The 7,032-nt window shown below is 39.7% G+C and overlaps 1 pseudogene; it reads left to right on the plus strand.

Moving 5' to 3' along the window:
- Positions 1–7,032, plus strand: part of LOC107730297 (CD180 antigen-like) — a 26,967-nt pseudogene that overhangs the window by 414 nt on the left and 19,521 nt on the right.

Below are 7,032 nucleotides of genomic sequence, written 5' to 3' on the forward strand. Positions count from 1 at the left end.
TGCCAGATCTGCCTGCACCGCCATGGCCCCCCGCTCTGCCTGCACCGCCATGGCCCCCCACTCTGCCTGCTCCACCATGGCCCCCCACTCTGCCTGCTCCACCATGGCCCCCCGCTCTGCCTGCTCCACCATGGCTCCCCAGTCTGCCTGCTCCGCCATGGCTCCCTGCTCTGCCTGTTCCGCTTAATGAGCCTGGCCCTCCGTCCCTCCCCCAGTTCCGCCTCCACTCCACCACAGTGGACTGAATCGTTACAGTACCTCGGTTTATCTTTTGAATGCCTTGTACTTAGAGATTGATTAACTATTTATTAACAATTTTGTTTTCTCACAAATTGATTACTGCAATGCTCTCCTTGTTGGAGTGTCTAAATCCTCTCTTAACAAATTGCAATAGCTGCAGAATTCAGCATTCAGAATTCTAGTATAAATACATTATTGTTTTAAAGTCATGCCTCTGGTGCAGCTGTACACATAGTCTTCTTCAGGGTCTTGCGGTAAGGGCCAAATATAATAATGTTTATCTAAGCCTTGGAAGCCACGCATTGACCTGCCAATGACCAGCTCTGTCCTGGGAAGCAGAGGAAATTTAATGAAACTGTGGTGTGTGTGTTTGGCCTGAACAATGTGGGCATGGCTCTACAAATCCAAAACTTTTAATTTCAGAATACTGCTTGGCTCCTAAACTAATAATAAACAGAGTTCGCATTTAGAAACAACTTTCATTTCTCTTTTCTTGAGATTTTAATAATACATTTGCTCTAATGCCAGCCTTCATTTCATCATTACAACACTTAATTTTGTAATATATGATTCGCCAGCTGTGCATTATCATGTTAATTAAATGTTGTGTTAATTTGAGTTAATTCTTCAGAGCTTGTGAAGATGAAGTGGTGCTTAAGTGTATTTATTTATTTATTTATTTCAGTAAAGAGACCAGTGCTAGAATGAGTATAAAGGTAAAACAGAGTAAAGGAAGGCTCAGGAAAGGAAGGAGGGGAAATCCCCTCTCAGACAAAAGGCCAGGACCTTTAGCCCAGAGGAGTGCCAAGCGTCCAATGTGGGCCCACAGCAAATATATATAGACAGACTGAGGAGGATTTAGGCTTAGCACAGATCAGGGCAGCATTCTGCAGATGCAATTACATGACCATGACAGAGGAGTCACCTGGTGTGTTATTAAGGTCACTGCAAAGGACGTGATTAGTAAGGCTAAAGCAGGGTCAGAGGAGAGTGAGATGACACGAGAGAGTTCCCCATGACAGAGCACCCTCAGCACGGAATCCAAAGAAAATATTATTTGAACAAGACTGAGCAAGTAAATTGTTAGTGACAATTGACAAAGGTTTCTGTTTTAGACCATTTCATTTAAGATCACAAGCTCTCTATCTAGTCGTTTTATGTAATGAATATAGTGCTGAAATATAGCTCATTTAATGAGGTTAAAGTCAATGCACCTGAAGTCAGACAAAGTATAAGACTATGCTAATCCCATGATGCATTGCGACTTGTAGTAATTGAATCAAGAATAAAAGTCAAATAAAATGTATCTGAAGTTATTGCAAAATATTCAGGTATGTACAATTATAGATCTTTAAGTCTTGTAGGGAGACCGACTCAAATAATCAAAATTTATGATACCAATGTGTTCTGATTTTTTCGTTGATTTGATACATTTGCTACATCTGAAATACTGTCAGTGTAGGTGCTACATTTGATGTAAAAATATTTTACAACTGTCAAAAAAGGTATAGGTGCATCCCACTTTATGCACTATTTTAAACCGTTTTTTAATATAAATAGTGTGATTAGTGTGTTCACACTGAAAATGTCAGGGTTGGGGTGAAGGAATGAGGCAAGGACTCAATATGCAGAAATAATGGGCTTTTATTAATAGTAAAATCAAACAAAAACAAACAAAAACTACCCAGAGGGGGAAAACAGGCAGGCCACGGCACGGCACGATCAGGCAGGACAAGACAAGACAAGACTAGAAACAACAAGAGTACATCTGACGACAAACTGGCACAGGACTGCAAACACAAGGAGAATAAATAGGGAGCAAACAAGGAGGGTAACGAGGGAGACACAGGTGGAGCAAATGAACCAATAATTAAAAAACAAGAAGGGCGGGGTCAAGACAATAGACATGAGAGCACATGGCACACAGAAACAAACAAAACAAAAGCCATGTGTTCACACAAAACAAAAACACAAGCACATGGTCAGCAAAACAATCATAAGCCGTGTGTTCACACAAAAAATAACAACATGAAAGCACTCGACCGAGGGAAACCCGAGCTGCACTACACAAGGAAAAAACAACTTGAAAGCACACGGCCGATATAAACACGAATCGTGCTCTACAAAGAACACACGCGGACAGAAGAGTGCACAGCCAAGCGAACTTAAAACCGCATACTCACACAACGTGAGCATGGAGCGTGAGTGTCCGAACCTAGATGGTGTGATCCCATTCTCTGCTGAGTCCTCATGTTGGTCAGTTCATACTGTCAGGGTTGGGGTGAAGGGATGAGGCGAGGAGTCAATATGCAGAAATAATGGGCTTTGTGATAAGAAATAATTAGTGATGTGACATTCGGCACCGAGGCTTCAAAGCTTGTATCAAAAAAAAAAGAAGATACATCTCACACTGAAGCACTGTACCGGATCTGTGATGTCCGAACGTGATCTGTGACGTCCGAAGCTTTGTTTTCGCACACAACCACGTGACTGCTTCTTATTCTGATTAAAATAGCGCAAACCCCTTGCGCAGGTTTCAAGTGTCATTCACTTCTTTAATAAGAATAAATCATAATACGAATAAATATTTACATGTGTAGTTTTGTGCATGTTCAGTTTGTTTTAATCCCTGCTTCACAAACACTTCAACTGACCATTCAATCTTCATATATGCCTGAGCTATGCTTATTTTTTCTAATAATACATAATACATATTCTAGATTGTTAAGTACATACTAGTGCAGGGGTGGCGAACGTCGGTCCTGGAGAGCCGCAGCCCTGCAGAGTTTTGCTTCAACCCTAATCAATATTTACATGTGTAGTTTTGTGCATGTTTAGTTTGTTTTAATCCCTGCTTCACAAACACTTCAACTGACCATTCAATCTTCATATATGTCTGAGCTATGCTTATTTTTTCTAATAATACATAATACATATTCTAGATTGTTAAGTACATACTAGTGCAGGGGTGGCGAACGTCGGTCCTGGAGAGCCGCAGCCCTGCAGAGTTTTGCTTCAACCCTAATCAAACACACCTGAACAAGCTAATCAAGGTCTGAACGGTTACAAGGAAGCTACAGGCAGGTGAGTTTTAATTAGGGTTGGAGCTGAACTCTGCAGGGCTGCGGCTCTCCAGGACCGGAGTTCGCCACCCCTGACATAGTGCATATGTTTCCAAAGTACTTAAAGGGAAAGTTCACCCAAATATGAAAATTAATTTCTCACCATCATGTCGTTCCAAACCTGTAAGACCTTCATTCATCTTTGGAACACAAATTAAGATATTTTTGATTAAATCCGAGAGCTTTCTGACCCTGCATAGACCCTACCATGTTTAAGGCCAAGAAAGGTAGTAAGGACATTGTTAAAATAAAATGAACGGTTCAACATAAATTTTATAAAGCTACGAGAATGAGAAAAATAATGACTTTATTCAACAATTTCTTCTCTTCCATGTCAGTCTTCGACATGCGTTCACAACAGTACCACAATGCATACGTGTGCATTCCTCTGTTTGCAAACAAGGCACAGTGCATCTGGGTTCTATGTCTCTCATGAATGTGTGTCGAAGACTGACAGGGAAGAGAAGAAATTGTTGAATAAAGTTGTTATTTTTGTTTTCTTTGCACACAAAAAGTATTCTTATAGCTTCATAAAATTAAGGTTGAACCACTGATGTCACATGGACTATTTTAGCGATGTCCTTACTACCTCTCTGGGCCTCTGAAGAGCTCTCGGATTTCATAAAAAATATCTTAATTTGTGTTTCGAAGATGACCGAAGGTAGTACGGGTTTGGAACGACATGAGGGTGAGTAATTAATGACAGAATTTTCATTTTTGGGTGAGCTATCCATTTAAGTACCCTTTCAAAATGTTTTACTTTAAAGTACATTTTAAATCATTATGTTTTAACAATCTTATGTTGTGTTTTAAAGAAGTACACTTATTTTGATGTGATTTTGACAAAATAACAAAATAAGTACATTTAAAGTATTTGAATATTATTTGAACTCTACTGTTATCCAGTATTACATTTGAAGTTATTACATTATAAATGAACTGAATTTCAACATCATCATTACAAATATGTAATTACAAATATATTTAATACATGTCATACAAGTTTCAGTAGAAATAACTTTAAAGTATGTTTCAATTATTTTAGTTTAGCATTAACGCTTGTCTGTATATTCAGCAGTAACCATATTTCAAAGACAATAGTAGTAATTATGGCATGACATGACATGACATATAAGCATCTAATTAAGTCCTACTGTACTTAAGTCCCGAAAACATGCATTTAGTTTACATGCACAAGTATATTCTTTTAAAATACATTATTTCTGTGATAAGTACTCTTTTTAAAAGCATGCATTGTCAAAATGTGTACTTTTTTAACATGGTTTGGCATTGTCATGTGACTTACAATGTCTGTATTCAAACTAGGGCTGCACGATAAATCGCATGTGATATTTAATGCGCATCTTGTCAGTAAAGCCGCTTCTGTAATCAGCGGTAATCTCCATCACGTGCGTGCTTTCACATGGAGCAGCATTTACTACACAGAGCCGTTGTTCACTGGCAAGCTGCACAAAACCACGTTCATAATCGCGCGATTTTTTGCGCAGCTTGTCAGTGAACAACGGCTCTGTGTAGTAAATGCTGCTCCATGTGAAAGCCCGCACGTGATGGAGATTTACCGCTGATTACAGAAGCGGCTTTACTGACAAGATGCGCATTAAATATCGCATGCGATTTATCGTGCAGTCCTAATTCAAACCCATGATGTTAATAAAATATACACTTGACAAGTGGTTTTGTCGATTTCGGTCAATCCCAATTTACTAAGTAGATAAGAGCTGTATGACAAGAAAATGGATGCATGGGAGGCGTAATCAAGATGGCATAAAAAGTGTGACTCTGGCTGAATTGTTGCCCACACATTTTTTCCAGAAGCAGAATGTAGGAATAGGACAGCAAATCCGGCCTTCCTTTTACAGTGTCTGTGCAATATAATAACCAAGGACCTGTATGTAGAGAAACAATGCTTCTTTTGTCCATTTGCAACCACTTGTTGTCTTTTTCAGGACCTCCGTTATTCTTTGCGCTGTGGTCTGTGTTTAGGAGAACTGAAAGCAACCCAAGGACTGTTATATAAAGCCAATCCCAACATGCGGTGGCCACAGCTGGTATGTCTTGCATAAGAGTCAGAGAATGTCAAGTGGTGAGAGTGAGCACTGCCAATCCAATGCCTACCCAAGCTTTCCCAGGCAGTGATATCTCCTGCCACTGCCCACAGTGAATTAGCCCTGATTGAGGTTGCTGTCCTGGATTTCTCTAAATTATGGGACAGAAAGAGATCGCTCAGATTTAAAGCTCAGTTCATAAAAATGTGTGCATGTAATACCTGGGGCAAAGTACAACAGTATGTCTGCAGGAAAATGGACTAATCATCCATACAACACTTTATGGCCTTAACTTTGCTTTCAAAGGAAAATAAAAAATCAGTCTAGTTACATTTCGGGCAAATTCTCGAAATGGTTGTGTTACTTTTGTGCACACTATTTTCGACGCATTTCATTTTTAGTTTTTTTTTCATGAACTTTTACCCCACATAACAAAAGCAGAAGGCTGTGTGCCCAGATCACCTGAAAAGCAAGAATATGGTCTCAACTTGACCAAAAGTGTTAGGTTTCAGATTTGAGTCATTTTACTGCTTTTAATACAGGGTACTACGTGTACCTACTTGTTGCTTGAGATTAAAGGAATACAACACACATTTCTTTTCTTTCTTTCTTTCTTTCTGTCTTTGTTATATGTATTTATTGTGAAATGTTAAAATTGGCAATGCAAATTTGCAATACTTCCGGGCAGCTCATCCAAGACCAAGTCCTATCTAAATGAATGGGGGAATCCTGAAATCTCAAAAACGCCTCGGTTACGTATGTAACCCTCGTTCCCTGAAGGAGGGAATGGAGACGTCACGTCGTGACCAATTTGTTGGTCACGAGAAAGGGAACGTCTCGGTTACGTATGTAACCCTCGTTCCCTGAAGGGGAACCAATGGTTATCCAATGGTTATATTTTTTCTATTGACTATTATGAAAAATTACTACTTATAGAAACAGGTTTCAGGTTTCTATGGGAACCGGAGCTTCCAACGGCCGCTGCAGTGACGCAATGACTTTACCAATTAGCGATTGGCTCTTTCATTTAGAAGGCGGGACTATTCCGCCATATTGCTCGTTGTAGTTTCTCCTATTCATAACCGTCTTTGTATTTCTATAGTCTTTGCCATAAAACATTTTTTTAAACTACAAAAAAACGTTTAAAATTCTGGCAGTTTAATGCCTACAAAAATGGCTCGTAGGGACTACAACCAGTTACTTCCCGGGTTTGTGACATCACAAACCCAGACAAACCCCGCCCCCGGGAACACGCAACAAAGTGGGCGAGGCCATGCTGCACTGCTTTAGAGAAGAGGAAGAGAAAACTAGAGGTGCACGTAAAAATCTAATCATATATGAATCGTGATTCTGTCTTCTAACGATTCTAATGGATTCACAAGTTTCAAAATCAATGTTCTAAAGCAGCGGTTCTTAATACTGTTCCTTGTGTCCCCTGCTCTGCACACGCTCTGCATCTCTCTCTCTCTCTCTCTCTCTCTCTCATTCAGCTCAGCTCCAACAATGAACTGTTCCAATTATACACTTATTTTCACATAGAAGTTGCTGTACTAAAGCTTTAATCAGGATAAAACCGTATATTAAAAGCTAACATAAGCAGTAGC

The sequence above is a fragment of the Sinocyclocheilus rhinocerous genome, unplaced genomic scaffold (genome assembly GCF_001515625.1).
Source record: "Sinocyclocheilus rhinocerous isolate Xijiao unplaced genomic scaffold, SAMN03320098_v1.1 scaffold127, whole genome shotgun sequence".
NCBI lineage: Eukaryota > Metazoa > Chordata > Actinopteri > Cypriniformes > Cyprinidae > Sinocyclocheilus > Sinocyclocheilus rhinocerous.